The sequence below is a fragment of the Triticum dicoccoides genome, chromosome 1A, assembly GCF_002162155.2.
Source record: "Triticum dicoccoides isolate Atlit2015 ecotype Zavitan chromosome 1A, WEW_v2.0, whole genome shotgun sequence".
NCBI classification, from domain to species: domain Eukaryota; kingdom Viridiplantae; phylum Streptophyta; class Magnoliopsida; order Poales; family Poaceae; genus Triticum; species Triticum dicoccoides.
The window spans coordinates 309,465,930-309,482,596 of NC_041380.1; the positions used below are offsets into that span (position 1 = coordinate 309,465,930).

Sequence of the window (16,667 nt, forward strand, 5' to 3'; positions counted from 1 at the left end):
TTGTAATTGCACATGCCTGAAATAAGAAGGGTTCCTTAGTATTGGTTTGTTCTATAACCTATGATTTTCACAGCGTGCCTTGTAATGCCAGATTAAAAAGATGGAGGAACTTGGAATCGGAAGGCCATCTACGTACGCCTCTATAATGAGGGTGTTGCAGGTAGCTTAACGTGCTATCTATTGTTATGTGAAAAATACATCCCATTCCCTTTCTTGAATGTCCGTTTAGCTATTTCTAGTATATCTGATGATTCCTGAGTCAAGTCTCGTGAACACGTTAATGCTGAATGACATCTTTGGGTTAGTTGGTTCATGTAATTGCCCTCGAGTGCTGCACATGGCCACATGCCACAAAGCTCACACGTGACATGCGGTAACTTAGCAATGCATGTCACAGTTGACTTTTGGATTGCTGGGAAAGTTGACTTTTTTAGTGGTCTGCAACATGGGTTCGGTTTTCTGAAACCTGGCGTACTCAATTGATTTCTAGTACAGATTAACAGGTGTTGAACCGGTATGGGCCCAAGCCCATCAAGCCTTGTCACTTAGGGCCCAAGCCCATGTGGAGGTACTGACCTAGAAGGAGGCATCCAGTCCTCCTGTTCTCAGGAGAGCCGCCACACACACATACGAAACAGCCAAAACAAGGTGAGTCTGAGACACAACATGGTATCAGACGCAGGCGAGGTGCTGGGGACGACGGCGACGGTGGCCTAGTCGCCGGCCGGCGGCGGAGTCCGGTGGGGAGGCGGCGGCGCATCTGGGCGGACGTGGCTGTGTGCGAGCGCGCGCGTGCGGCTGCGCGTCACGGCGGCAAGCGCACGGCGGCTGCGCGGGCCAGCGGGAAATCAACGGCGGCTGTGCGCGTGGAGGCGTGCGGCTGTGGCGCAGGACGAGGAGAAGAGCCGGAGGAACAGCGAACGTGGAGAGCAGGAGAGGCGTGCTGCTGTCGTTCGCGCGGAGGGAGAGAGCGAGTCCGCACGGCTCTGCTCGTTGCCGTTGTGTCCTGGCTGCTGGGATTGAAGAAGAGGAAGGTGCTGCTTATTGTTGCTGCTGCGCGTGCGGAGTGTGAGCAGAGGGGGAGAAAGAACAGAGGGCCTTGCTGTATGTGTGCAGCGGACTGTTGCTGCTGATTCTGCAGAGGACTGTGTGCGGCTGTGCTTGCTGCTGTTGTTGTTGGGTGTGTAGAGCCTGTCTCTGAAGATGAGTGAGCCAACAGGCCTTGCTGAGGCTTTCGAGAAGCTAGCTAAGTTCCTCGAGGAGTCGAAATCTGGGGCCATCGTTCCTCGACAGGAAGTGGCTCAGAAGATCGAACTGTCACCCATGGACATGAAGTTAGAGGGGACTACCAATTATCTGAGCTGGTCCCGGAGGGCGTTGCTGGCTGTGGAACAGAAGGAGCTTGATGGGCACTTGTTGGGTGTTGTTGCTGAACCAGGAGACAAGACTACTGTGGAGGGAAAGAGATGGAAGGTCATAAACTCTGTGCTCATTGGCTGGTTGTTGAACTCGGTAGTGCCCCCCATTGGATGCTCTGTGGAGGGGCTATCCACATCCGCTGCGATATGGACGACTCTGTCCACTTTGTACTCAGGCAAGGGCAATGTCATGCTAATTGCTCAGATTGAGGGGAAGATCAGTCGGCTGTATCAAGGTGACGACATGTCAGTGATGGCATATGTGGCAGAGCTGCAGGCTCTGTGGGCAGAGCAGGATAACTGCGACCCTCTGGAACTCTATGATGCGGCTTGCATCGAGTCAGGGCGCAAGTGGATTGCACGCAGGCGTGTGCTGAAACTGTTGGAGGGTCTTAGAGGTTGCTTTCATGGCAGGAGGGCTTCCCTGTTGCACCAACCTCTTCTGCCCTCTATTGAGGAGGCTATTGCTGCAATGTCTCAAGAGGAGGTGCGGCTATCTCTTGAGCATGCAGACATGAAGGCTGTGCCGGCTTCGACATTTGCAGTCACTGAGCGCATGGAGTGGAGCGATCCCAACAAATGTCATATCTGTGGGGAGATAGGTCACTGGAAGTGGGCCTGTCCAACTCGTGGCAGAGGCAGGGGATACAACAGAGGGGGAACTGGCAGAGGCAGGAGTAGAGGCAGAGGTGGATACTCAGGGACCTCAAGGGGTCAGGCTTCTATGGGCAGAGGTGGTTACTCAGGACACTCAGGAGATCAGAGGGCTCACATGGCAGTGGCAGGAGACATTGGGACGTCAAAAGGCAAAGATGCAGACGATGCTAACTATGGAGACTTTTGCTCTCTGGGCCTCTACTGATGAAGGTAATCCGGAAAAGGCATCTCTTGCTTCTAATGAGAGTGCTCCAGAGTGGGTTCTTGACTCTGGAGCATCTAAGCATGTTGCTAGTAAATCCTGCATGTTTGAGTCTTACAATAAGCACCCTCCATCTCACACGTGCACTATGCAAATTGCTGATGGCACAAACCAGCCTGTCATGGGGGTTGGCACAGTCAAGTGCACTCCGACCATCTCCCTATCCTCAGTTTTACATGTGCCGGCTTTTCCTGTCAATTTGGTCTCTTTCAGTGCTCTAATTGATCAAATTGACTGTCGTGTGATCCTTGACAAATTCGGGTGCGTGATTCAGGAGCGACAGACGAGTCAGACGGTTGGGACTGGCACCAGGCGTAGGGGGCTCTGGTACATGGACCAGGAGGTGCAGCCGGACTTGGTGTGTGCTGCGACCATGGAGGACAAGGAGAAGGAGGCGATGATCCATCACTGTAGGATGGGCCATGTATCTTTTGATAAGATGAGTAGAATCTTTCCGGATGTTATGTGTGGGATAGGCAAGGGCAAGTTGACATGTGATGCTTGTGAATATGCCAAACACACACGAGCCTCATATGTGAGTAAGGGGCTTAGGAGCATATCTCCTTTTATGCTTATTCATTCGGATGTATGGAAGAGCCCAGCTGTATCAATGAATGGAATGAAATACTTTGTTGCATTCATCGATTGCTATTCTCGTATGACTTGGATTTATTTGATGCGTCACAAAGATGAGGTGTTTAGCTGTTTTCAGAATTTCCATGCCTTGGTGAAGAATCAGTTTCAGGTGCAGGTGCAGGTGATCAGGACTGACAATGGGACAGAGTATGTGAACAACACATTTGGGGCTTACTTGTCTGATCACGGTATTCTTCATCAAACTTCATGCCCAGACACCCCTCCTCAGAATGGAGTGGCAGAAAGGAAAAATCGGCATATTCTTGAGGTTGCCCGGTCATTGATGTTTACGATGAATGTGCCCAAATTCTTGTGGAGTGAAGCAGTTATGACAGCCACATACTTGATCAACAGGACACCATCAAGAATACTAAGCATGAAATCTCCGTGTGAGCTAGTATATGGAGAAACTAAGTTTGTTGTCCCCCCAAAGTTGTTTGGCAGTACTTGTTTTGTTCGAGATCACCGTCCTTCTGTTGGAAAACTTGATCCGCGGGCAGTGAAGTGTATTTTTCTGGGCTATTCTTCTAGTCAACAGGGATATAAATGTTGGTGTCCCTCAGAGAAACGCAGGTTTGTCAGTATGGACGTAACCTTCAGGGAGTCTGAGCCATTTTATGGTGAGCCAACAGATCTAAGTGTGTTGTTTCAAGAGCTTGACCATTTCCACTCTGTGCAAGATGGTCAAGAGGGGGAGAAGGCTGTATCTCACACTCACGCGGATTCTGTGGGCACTAACATTGATGATGATGATGTGCAGGTTCAAGTCCAGCCAATTGTGGGTACAATTTCGGTTGGTACTCTCACTGATGGTGATGTGCAGGTACGGGTCCAACCAACCGTGGGTTCCATTCAGATTGGTAATCTCCAGCTCCCTGTTCGAGATCGGTGGCAGAAGATCCCCCTAGTGTACTCTCGGCGAGAGCCACAAGTGCCACAGGTGCATGACTCATCTGACACTCGTCTGGTATATTCTCGGCGGCAACCACTTGTGCATGAGGGGGAGCAACAAGTGCAGGGGGAGCAGTCAGTGCAGGGGGAGCAGCAAGGCAGTGGTGCAAGCTCATCTGACACAGTGGAGCTACCTATTGCGTTGCGAAAGGGGACACGTGAAGCGGCTGGGAAGGCTTTACCACTGGAGTTTTTGGATGATCATGACATTGGAAATTTTGTGTCTTATGAGGCTTTGTCTCCTTCCTATAGAGTGTTTGTTGCCTCTCTTCAAACTGTGTCAATCCCAAAGGATTGGAAGATTGCAAAGCAAGATCCGAAGTGGCATGAAGCAATGATAGAAGAGTTGGAAGCACTGAGGAAAAATAAGACGTGGGTGCTAACCACATTGCCGGCAGGAAAGAAAGCAGTGAGTTGTAAGTGGATCTATACAGTGAAGCAGAATCCTGAGGGGAAGGTGGAACGGTATAAGGCCAGATTGGTCGCCACAGGATATAGTCAAACTTATGGAATTGACTATGACGAGATGTTTGCTCCAGTGGCAAAGATGAACACAGTAAGGATATTGGTTTCCTGTGCTGCAAACTTTGGGTGGAAATTGCATCAATTAGATGTCAAGAATGCCTTCTTGCATGGTGAGTTGCAGGAAGAAGTGTACATGGAGATACCACCAGGTTTTGGTACTTCACTGACAACGGGGAAGGTATGCAGGCTGAAGAAATCCTTGTATGGACTGAAGCAATCGCCGAGGGCTTGGTTTGATAGGTTCAGGCGTGCTGTCCGTGCTATGGGGTATGGTCAATGTAATGGTGATCACACGGTGTTCTACAGACACTCACTCTCTAATCGAAAGATCACCATTCTTGCAGTTTATGTGGACGACATTATCATCACCGGAGATGATGAGGAGGAAATAAAGAGATTGAAGGGGTGTCTGAGCAATGAGTTTGAGGTGAAGGATTTGGGCAACCTAAAATACTTCCTTGGGATTGAAGTGGCCCGGACAGAGAAGGGAATATCTTTGTGCCAAAGGAAATACACCTTGGATCTCTTGAGTGACATGGGCATGATGGGATGCCGTGCAGCCCCTACGCCGATTGAACAAAATCATCAAGTGACAGCTCAGTCAGGCGAGCTGGTGAATAAGGAAGATTATCAGAAACTGGTTGGGAGGTTATTGTACTTGTGTCATACCAGGCCTGACATTACGTATGCCGTGGGTGTGGTGAGCAGATACATGCATGAACCAAGGAGTGGGCATCTTGATATTGTGCACAGAATTCTGAGATACTTGAAGGGGACTCCAGGTAAAGGGTTGTGGTTTGCGAAGAGTGGACATCTTGAAGTGGATGGCTATAGTGACTCTGATTGGGCCAGTTGTCAAGATGATAGAAGATCAACTTCTGGCTACTGTGTGTTTGTGGGAGGAAACTTGGTGTCGTGGAGAAGCAAGAAACAACCTGTTGTGTCTAGATCAACAGCAGAAGCCGAGTATAGAGCTTTATCTCAAGGGTTATGTGAGATGCTCTGGGTGAAGTACCTACTGAGCGAGTTGAAACTTCTGAGGAAGGGACCCTTGAAGGTGTGGTGTGACAATCAGTCAGCTATAGCTATTGCTAATAACCCAGTTCAGCATGATAGGACAAAACATGTGGAAATTGATCGCTTCTTCATTAAGGAGAAACTTGATGCTGGTATCATCAGTCTTACTCACGTCAGCTCTGGGCAGCAGTTTGCAGATTGCTTGACAAAGGGACTGGGAACGAAGGACTGTAACTTGGCATGTGACAAGATGGGGATGATAGATATCTACCACCCATCTTGAGGGGGAGTGTTGAACCGGTATGGGCCCAAGCCCATCAAGCCTTGTCACTTAGGGCCCAAGCCCATGTGGAGGTACTGACCTAGAAGGAGGCATCCAGTCCTCCCGTTCTCAGGAGAGCCGCCACACACACATACGAAACAGCCAAAACAAGGTGAGTCTGAGACACAACAACAGGTCTCTCTCCCGGGTGGTTACTAGTATGCACAACTGGTTAGTTTACAGTTTTCTCCATGCTAAATACAAGTATCATGTTTTGATAACAGTAACACATGGCCGAGACCAGCAGTTGCGAGGTCTTATGAATTCACCATATGCCAAATTTGTAGTTCCATTAATTACCATTGGCGGTACTTTCTTCATTCATTATAATTAGCAACTACTTGTGCTAATGGATAAGAGTTTTTGCCATACTTGTGCCATCCAGGACCGGAAATACGTGACAGTAAAAAGTCGTGTTCTGCACCCTGAATTCCGCGGTCGAATGGTATATCCTTGTTCCTGATGCCATCTTCACCCTTCTGCAAAGATCCTGTCAAAACAACTTCTGTCGTGATGCCATCTGAAATTCCATTATGTTGACTTGCTCAGAAATAATGTCTGACAGTTACGTGCATTGTTTTTGTTACATTGTCTGCACTGCCAGTGCATTTGTATGCATTGTACCAACTCATCATCTTTGTAATTGTACCTTTATTACTCTTTCTCATGTCTCTTATCAAGATGAAATGATGTCCTTACAACGCTGTACATTTCATGGTTTTGCAAATGCCCAAGTACACTTCACCTGTTATTTCATTTTTCTGCTGTTTAATTTTTTTTGCATATTGCTTTAGCCTGTGTTTTAAGGCGTTCTTTCAGTTCACCTAGCTGAGGTTGCACTATTTCAGTTTTCTTGTGTATGAGATTTCAGCTTTCTATGTCTAATTTTTACACATGCTCAACACCATCTGTTTTTCAGGTCTCAGCATTTCTTTCACATCTTTTCTCTGAGATTGCCGATTACAGCTTTACTGCTAACATGGAGACGGAGGTACTAATTTTTTTTCAGCCTGTAGCTTATCTGTACATTTTTTGTGTGCATGTTCTTTGCTATGGTTTCAGAAACCAGCTTAGCTAGTGGTTTAGGATAATATGAAATTCCTGGAAAGCTGCAAGTTGATTTCAGTAGGAAGTTAGATCCACATACTTTGAAAAGAACGGTTATACCGTGTTCATTTTTCCTGTTGTTTTAAATAATACTATTATCAATATTATTTAGAAATGTGTAACTGGTTCAAAATATGCAAAATTGAGTAGTTTTGGGCTTTTGTCCTGTTGTTACCTCAGCATTATGGCTGCAGAATAATTTAGGAATTGTGATTCTGAATCCATTATGGGAAAACTGGTTGTGGCAAGTAGCCATAAAAAAACTGACTGGTAGTTGTACAATAAATTAAATCCCTCTACCCAATGTTGGCCATCTGGAGATGTGCAACCCTGTTCGTCCATTTAAACAATATGAATCTGCACAGTGGAGTTCCACTAAAATCATAACTGAAGGCAGGTTACTATCAAATGAATTGTTTAGAAGGAGAAAAGGCTTTTCATCACAATTTACAATGGAAATACAATACGAAAAAACTTGGGAGATATCCAAATCGGTCAATAAGCCTCCTTGCATGTGTGTGTGTGTGTGTGTGTGTGTGTGTGTGTGTGTGGTGTTGATGTTGGTGTTGGGGGTCTGTACAAACCCTTTGGCACTAGATCATGGCAATCTGTTGAAACCTCGACTACAAATTATTCCATGAATTTTCTGATGAATGACATCTTCAGAATTTTTATAACCAACAAATGAGGATAATCATTTCTTCTGGATCAATTTTCTACACTTCCAGCAGAGTGCCTATCATAAACCTGGTTTATCATTGGTGGTAAACATGTAAAGAGGGAGGTCAGCAGTAGCGACTTGGGGTAGAATGACTCTAGATGGTGGTCACAGCTTGGGTGAAGAGATCTAGAATAGCCAGCCAAGGGAGAGACCAACGGTGGACTTTAGGAATTTGGCAAGACTTTGTTATTTATTACTTGATGAAAATAGATGGTAATATCATGCTTATATTGGCAGCCACCTGACAAGGATATCTAGCGCGACAAATCAACTAAAGATAATACCGTATCCAAACTAACCAGATGTGAAGATATGCATCTAACAAATGTTGGAGTTGTGTCGAATATTGCGTACAAGGTAGGTCACAGTTGGACTCTGAGTTGTATTGTGTCTAGATAAGGTACGAGTCGTGTCCTAATAGGGCACTTGTATCCTACGCCTCCTATATAATGTGAGGGTAGACACACGATGTAACCTATGCCAACATAATAGCACAGACACACAGGGGGAGCTGGCGGCGTGTGTCGGTGCCTGGGTGGCCGGTGTGCGGTATTGTGATGGTGTCACGGGGAGGAGTGCCCGTAGTCGGCCCCCGGGGATGTAGACGAGTTTGGTGAACCTTGTTAACAAATCTCGGTGTTGTGCCTCGTGTGATTGTTTGGTCCTCTGATGATTGACAACATGCCCAGCTCCACCTTCAGCGAAGACGACATAGGAATCGTGATGCTCATGGTGATCGACTTATGGGCGTGGAAACATGTGGCACATGTCCGAGGGCTTGTGTGGCTTCGACAAGACTATAGCGCGGGGTTGATTCAAGACGGCGTATGCATGAGAGCTTGAAGTCGACGGGGCACGGGGTGGACTGATCATCTACCATGGAGTTATGTTGAAGGTGGAGCTGGAGTTCGACAGGGGATTCCACTTGGTGCTGATTGAGGGGCTACGACGTAAGTTGACAGAGAGTCGAAGCCTATTGAACGGGAAAAGCGAGAGACACATGGTTCAGACTAGAGCCTAGTGGTCCGATGAAAAAGTGAAACTCGTCATCGGTCAGTGATGATCAGTGGTACTCTGCAGTGGGGGTTGAGTGGTGTGGGTTTGCGACCCTTGAGACTCGACGAGATAGCAGAGGCTCTATGCGGTAATAGGCTAATAGCGGCGAGGTGTGCAGTATGCACAGGACATGGGGACGGACCACGGCTCTGCTGGTCAGGCATGTGGTGAGACAACTACGAATTTGACTCGGGATGACTACAAGCAACAGTGAAATTCCTTCAAGTTTTAGACAGGCGGTCGAAAAAGAGCGAGGATGTTGAGTTCAGGTTACTCTTATGTGTGGCATGTAATAAGTGAGTTGTTCACTTTCATGCAGATCAATGATCAGTGTGTGATGGTGTTGAACGGATACTCAGGAAGTTGGGAGCACAAAGTAGAGTAAAGAGGAACAAAATTTTGCTCGAGTGTTGACTGTGATCAACAAAAGAAGGGACTACAGTTGTAGGTGGAGTCACATGGAGTCTAGAAGTAGCAGTTGTACTCATGGATAAGCTTAAGTCCAATGTACATGGAAGTTTGACACATAGACGGATTCAAGATGGTGGAGAATATTCGCCAAGGTGGAGTTTTTTGGAGTTGTGCCGAATATTGTCTACAAGGTAGGTTACATCTGGACTCTAAGTTGTACTGTGTCTAGATAAGGTAGGAGTCGTGTCCTAATAGGGCACTTGTATCCTCGGCCTCCTATATAATGCAATGATAGACACACGATGTAACCTACGCCACCATAATAGCACAGGCACACTGGGGGAGCCAGCAGCGTGTGCCGGTGCTCGGGTGGCCGGTCTGCGGTATTGTGATGGTGTCACGGGAAGGAGCACCCGTAGTCAGGCCCTGGGGATGTAGCCGAGTTTGGTGAACCTCGTTAACAAATCTCGGTGTTGTGCCTCGTGTGATTGTTTGGTCCTCGGATGATTGACGACGTGCCTCAGATTATTCTAACAACAAATCTCGGTGTTGTGCTGGTGTCACGGGAAGGAGCGCCCATAGTCAGGCCCTGAGGATGTAGCCGAGTTTGGTGAACCTCGTTAACAAATCTCGGTGTCGTGCCTTGTGTGATTGTTTGGTCCTCGGATGATTGACAACGTGCCTCGGATTATTCTAACAACAAATCCAAATATGAAGACATGCAAGCATAGCCCAGTCCAGTGGGGTAGTTCCCATTCCTTGTGCAGTCTCGTACTGAGCTTGGCTGGGTAAGTCCATGACCATGACAGCGTATGCATCACTATTTATCCTTTCTTAGAAGTTTTGATCAATGATCATAGTGGAATCAAGGGTACAGAGTCAAGATGGAATTCTACCCTAAGCCTATGATTCTTAAAGCCCGTATGGAAGCCCAGTTTTGATCTTAATACAGGTGTAAATTACAGGCCTATGAATAAATTAGCTCAGAACTTTCAAAATTCGTTTGGATCCCCTGTTTTGGTCCAACCCCAATACGTCGTATTCCTCGACGCCCGGAAAGTAATAATTTGGTAGGCTGGTTCGGATTTCAATAGAACAAATATCATGTCAGAGTGAGACGCGAGCACCGACCACCACATGCGGGGTGATGCCGGCCGCCACGAGCTCTCCTCCTTAGTTGCTTCTCCAGCTTGTCAATGGCTCCATGCGCTCCTAATTGGTCTAGCACAACCCTTCCCCTTGTCTTACCGGCGGCACCGAGCTGCTCCTCCACCCTTCCTCTGTTGCCGTACGAGCCTCCTTCACTGCCCGCCTCCTCTACTCGCCTGATCTGCTCATGTCTTCTCTATCCACGCCTCTCACGGACAACTCCCTCCACAGCTTCTCCATGCTTGGCCTCCCCAGCAAGATCTGCGGTGTTATAATTGTCAGATGTGCTACTCAATTGAGCATCTTGATCGTTTGTGATATTAAGATTCTAGGTTACCAAATTTGTGATTCAGATATTGGAGCTCTTGTTAGGTTGACCAGATTATGTTGTGTGTTGAATACTGAAACTTCTATTCATCTCCCTGTTCCTGTAATCATGTCTGAGCTCACTTAGTTCTGTGTTTAGCTCAGGATTCCCAGCAAGCAAACTAAATACCTTTTATCCAAACAACATTTACTAGGGAAAGAAATACGAATATATACACTGGTTTTATTGGTGCTCAGTAGAATATTGGGCTATGTGATTTACAGGTTTGAAACTTTACATGGTTTCCCAAACAGAGTACCAGATAGCCCTTTTCCTTAGAGATATTAATTGTAAATTCATAATAGAACCGAGGGTACAGAGTCAATATATAAATCTGCCATAAGGCTATGATCCTCAACTGGATAACCCTTTTCCTTAAAGATGAGAACTACGCTGATGTCCGAATAGGAAACGTGGTAATATGAAGATTTTTCTTTCTTTTGTTAACAGCAAGTAACTAGGCATATGAGAAATTCAGTTGTTGTAATAATCCTGTTAATGTTCCTTTTTCTGGTTCATTAACAGCTAGACAATGTCTCTGCTGGGTCAACTGAATGGAAGGGTCTCCTGAAAGATTACTGGGAACGATTCAGCAAATATTGCGGAGATGCTAGGCAGTGGGATGTCAGAAAGGTAATTTTTTTTGTGTGGTTCCTTGGAAAATATCTGTACCCTTGCACCCAGAAGGTTTTTCACGTAAACAACTACATCTCGCATGTGGTTATTACTCCCAAGTTTTACTATCTCATAGTCAAACCAGCTTTTGTTTGACATATCATCTGAAACTAGCAAGTTTTGCATTTCTTCCAGGGACAAATGATAAGTTGTGGGCTATGACAATTCTCTTACATCTGCGGATATATCTTATTTTGGATGGATAGTTTGTCATTATTGCTTGAAAGGCTGCTATCACCCAACTAAAACACAGTTCTAGAGCCCTTATTCTTATTCAAACAAAATTTTGTATGTATTACCTAATTACCCTTTTTTGCAGTTCTCGCTATAATATTTTCGGAACAGGCTTATAGATGAACAAAGTAAGATGTAACCAGCTCACTGATCCCCCAGCTAAATAGCATACTAGTCCTAGATGGGATTGTTGCACCTCCAATAGGATGTTGAATCCCACCTGAGCTCATCTGAAGTAGCGCAAGGTTGAGGAGGCTGGCTGGGATTGAACTCCACCTTGCTGCTACAAAATGGACAACACTTACATTGAAGGAACTACTTCAATGTGCTGCGCTAGATATCGCTCTAGAGGCGATATAGGCCGATATGGCAGCAGGAGTTCAATCCAAAACTCCTAGAGCACAAGATCTAGTCCAAGATCTTGGATAAAAACATCAAGTCTCTTATAGGTAGTGGGGTACATAGGCTGGTTATGAACTAGAGGTGAGGACTCTAGAACACTCTAGAAAATGTTACTTAAGATTTAGGATTATACTCACAGCTAGAAGACCCTAGAAAACAGGGATTAGACTTGTGTGAGATCTCACATTAGGTGAGATCAATGAGATGTATTTTTTTGAAAATACATGTTCAAACATTCTCAATTTTTTGTAGGCACACATCAATGTTTGATGTACAACCTCAAAAAGTTTCAGCTCCTAATTCGACTTACATTAATAGAAACAAAAAAGACAAAATCAGATGTGAATAACGTCAAACTACTACTCACCTAAAGCTGCCACTATTCACATTCGAATTTGTCTTTTTTGAATCTCTAAATTTACATCGAGTTTCGAGCTGATTTTTTCCGGAGTTGTAGACATACCCCACATGGATGTTGTCAAATAATTTCAGATTTTTTCGGAACGTCTAAATATGATTTTTTGGGGTTGATCTCACGAGTTCACATGTGAGATCTCATGTCTCCCCCGAAACAGTAGCTAAAGCTAAGACAAACAAATAATTAGACTAGGGCAGAATTACCTAGGAGTAGTCAAATGGATTTGTCTTCTGATTTCCTTTTTCTTTTCCTCCTCTCTATTGTTTCTCATCATCATCCCATCCATTGTAGCATGCTATAATGGATAATTATGCAGATCTAGTCCTTTTGATAGATCATTGTTAGTGTAGCAAATAAGTTGCTATCTTATCATCCCGCAGTTACTTAAGTACTCCCTCCGTAAGGAAATATAAGAGTGTTTAGATCACTAACTGAAATTTGAATCTACATTTGAATCACCCACTTTTGCAGGTAGAGAGAATGCTTGAAGAGAAATTCTGTCCTATCCTCTTTCCTGACCTTGACACCGACAGTAGGATTTGCCCTAGGTAAGGCATGCCATAATTATACTTGAATAATTTACTCCCTCCGTCCCACAATATAAGATCGTTTTTCAAGCTAACATAGCTTGAACGATCTTATATTATGGGACGGAGGGAGTATTTAATCCTGTTTAGGAAGTCTAATTTTTAATACTTGCCATTTCCCAAACGTAGATGTTTGCACAGTTCGTCCATATTAAGTTGGCAGGGGAAACCTAGGATGTTACCCTATTTTTTTTTATTTTTTTTTGCGAACTAGGATGTTACCCTATTATGCGATGCATTAACCATGTTTCTTTCTTGATACTACTTAACTGTTTGCTGAATATCTGCAGTTGTTCTGAAGGAACCCTCAGATTTAAAGTTAGTAGGTATGGAGAAGGCTATTTTATAGGCTGTGATCGACATCCGAAGTGCAAGTATGATCTTGTTATCCCTACTCATAAACATTAAATGCCTTGAAGTTGGAGCTTGATCTCTGCAGTAACCCTTGTTCTCTATTGTTACAAGTTGTAATTTCCACTGCAGTTTCTTGATTATAATTGAATATCATCTTTTTTTTTACGGGGACACTACCAATCATACCTAATGGCTAAACTAATTATGATAGGTACATCGCTCGCACATTATCAGATGAAGATGATGAAAATGAAACCTCCGAGCAAATTCCAAGGTCTTTTGAACCTAGGTTACTTGGTGTCATGCCTGATACAAGTGAAAAGGTCTTTTTTCTTTCAGTCTATATGGCATCTGGCTTTATTTATTTTTCAGGTAGGAAGTGTGTACAACAGTTTTGCTCGTTCTACAGGTCTTCTTGAAACAAGGTCCTTATGGTTACTACATCCAGGTTGGAGAGGATCGGAAAGGGGCATCTCAGAAAAGAGCTCCTCTTTCTGAGGTAATTAACTAATTATTACCGTTTCAAATTGTCTTTCCAGAAACTTATTGCAGATATCTAACTTTTCAGGTCAAAGATGTTGACTCTATCACTATCAAAGATGCAATTGAGCTATTGCAGTATCCAAAAATTCTGGTATTCTTTTCTATAAGGGCGATGCTAGGCGCCGGCGCACCGGCCGAAACGTTCGGCCGGTCCAGCCCTAGCCGTTCGATGCGAGGCGTGCGCGGTTGGATCTGGAGCAAAAAAAAAAAAAACTCGCCCCCAGCTTCTTCTTCCTCGGCACGATCCCCTCGCTTGGGCTGCGCCGCGCCGCGTCTTCTATCCCTCGCCGCCCGTCCACACCCTCGCCGCCCGTCTCCGCCGCCGCTTCCAACCCTCGCCGCCCGTCCCCGTCGCCGCTTCCAACCCTCGCCGCCCCGTCCCCATCGCCGCTTCCAACTATCTTCTGCTGGTTGCAGCTTGCAGCGGCAACGCTTATAGCTCTCCCCGGTTATAGCTCCGCCGCCGCCCCTCGCCGTTGATGCTCATGGCTGCAGGAAATTGCGTCGGCGACGGCCGCCAGCCAACCACTGTGATTGCGGCTCGGTGGCGACACGCGCAGGTTGAAGCATTTCGCACATATGATTGAAGCTTTCTCTATAACGGATGCAACTTTTCTGATTATGCAGTGTATGTTTGTAGCTTTCTTTTTCAATGGTTGTAGCTTTTTTCATCTAGGGTCGAAGCTTTTCTATCAAATGGTTGCAGCTTTTTTCTTGTAAACAGCCTTGGTTAATGCTTTCTCTATCGTTTCGGGTTGAAGCTTTTTTATCAAGGTTTGTAGCATTTTATGTCGACGGTTGTAGCACTCCGCCATGGCAATGACTGCTTGCAGCTTTTGATGTATCTGGTTGAAGCTTTTTTCATCTACGGTCGAAGCTTTTCTATCAAATGGTTGCAGCTTTTTTCTTTGTAGCAGCCTTGGTTAATGCTTTCTCTATCGTTTCGGGTTGAAGCTTTTTCATCAAGGGTTGTAGCATTTTATGTCGACGGTTGTAGCACTCCGCCATGGCAATGACTGCTTGCAGCTTTTGATGTATCTGGTTGAAGCTTTTTTCATCTTGGTTTGAAGCATTTTGGTTAAACGGTTGTAGCATGAGGGCGTGCGGCAGGTTCTGCAATGCCTCCGCCATGTCTGCAGCGCGAGCGCCGCCGTCCTCGCAGCTCGCCGTTCACCATGCTCGCCATCCATGATGGCAGCTCTCCTGGGCACGGGTTGCAGCAGGCCACGACGCGGTTCCAGCTTCCGCCGGGGCCGGCGAGCGAGGACGGCGAACGGCGACGGGGACGGCCGGCGCGGGTGGCCACCGGCGATGAGGACGGCCGGCGGGGGCGGCGAACGGCGACGGCCAACTGAGATAGAGACCGGCGAGATGAAATAGAGAGAGAGGAAGCAGCGCAGCCGCGTGGGGCGTTAATGGCGAGCAATTTGTGGGCCGATGAAAAGGGGATCGCACAGGTCGCGCGCGACCGGCCGAGTGGTTCGGCCGGTGCGCCGGCCCCAATCGTTTCCCTTTCTATAATGTTAGATTTTTGTACGTGTTGTTCAGTTACATCATGATGATATCTTTGCCAACAGGGAAAACATCCTGATGACGAGCATCGAGTACTTATGACACATTCTAAAGCTGGATTTAGTATCCGGCACAGGGGAACCCTTGCTCCAGTGCCAAAGGTACGTGTTGGTGTTGTTAAATACCAGAAACCATACGAAATGAGATTCTGATGTTTGCGGCATTGTTGTCAACTGGTTACGAAGAAACTTTAATAGAAATACGCAGTTACAATTGTACAGTTCTCAATTTGGATGTTCTCATTGCAAGTCTAACAATGCCTTGAAAATGGCTGATTACAGACTCAAGACCCAAAGAAGATTACGCTCGAGCATGCACTGAAGTTTCTGACGGGTAAAAATGCCAAACATAATGGTCGACCAAAGGGAAAAACTAGCAAAAATGCAGAACCCATCGAATGGCATTAAATGATCAGCTGCCACAAATCCAACGTGGAAACTTGCACACGCCCAAAACCACAAAGGTCAATGTCAAGCTCAAGCTTGTCCACAAAATTCAGAGTTGATCAGGGATAAGAATGAGCAGTCGGTATTTATTCAAGTGGTCGTGTGCCTCAATTCCCAGTAATGTTTTTTGATGATGATGGGTCTGCATGTGCGACAGGACAATTGGTCAACTAAGCATATAAAACATCTGCTCAGATGCTCATGCCTTCTGAGTTGTATTTCTTGCCGGATTTCTCCGTACTAAGAGGATATATACTGCAGACGAGTAACTTCTCTCATTCTTTTACGGGGTCACCCTCAGCAGTTGTATAGAGAACATAGATCATATTACCAAACAACGTAAAAATAAAGAGAGTTTTCATGGTTTGATTTAAAGGTCACTGATTGTTGGTTGCAATTGAACTAGCATGTTCTTGGGCAAAGTAGTCGAGTGCTCACCGCAATTGATGCCAACCAGTGACATGATAGCACTTAAATCACCACATCTATATCTTGTCACATCGTTGCATCCTTTCCATGGTTGTTGGATTGTACAAGGTTAATCACTCCACTCTGCCCTTATTTAAAGTTGACGAAGGAGAACTGGTGCTTCAACAACAAAGCGAAATGAACATTATCTGGACTGAAGAGAAACATGTCCATGTATACCATACTAGTTCAGTCATCTCTGCAAGTTCATGCACGCTGTCTTCTCCATGGTTGTGAGATTGAGCAGCCCCACTGTAGTAGTAGAACGCACTTCATGTCTACTATGCAAGAGGGTTGGAGGAAGAAAATTATGTATTTCTTATGCAAAGGTAAAACTTTGGCAATTGCAAATATGTCTTCATCTAACTA

At 45.7% G+C, this 16,667-nt stretch overlaps 1 pseudogene; it reads left to right on the top strand.

Moving 5' to 3' along the window:
• LOC119270156 overlaps positions 1–16,197 on the top strand; it is a 32,102-nt pseudogene extending 15,905 nt beyond the window's left edge.
• Positions 16,198–16,667: the final 470 nt, after the last annotated feature.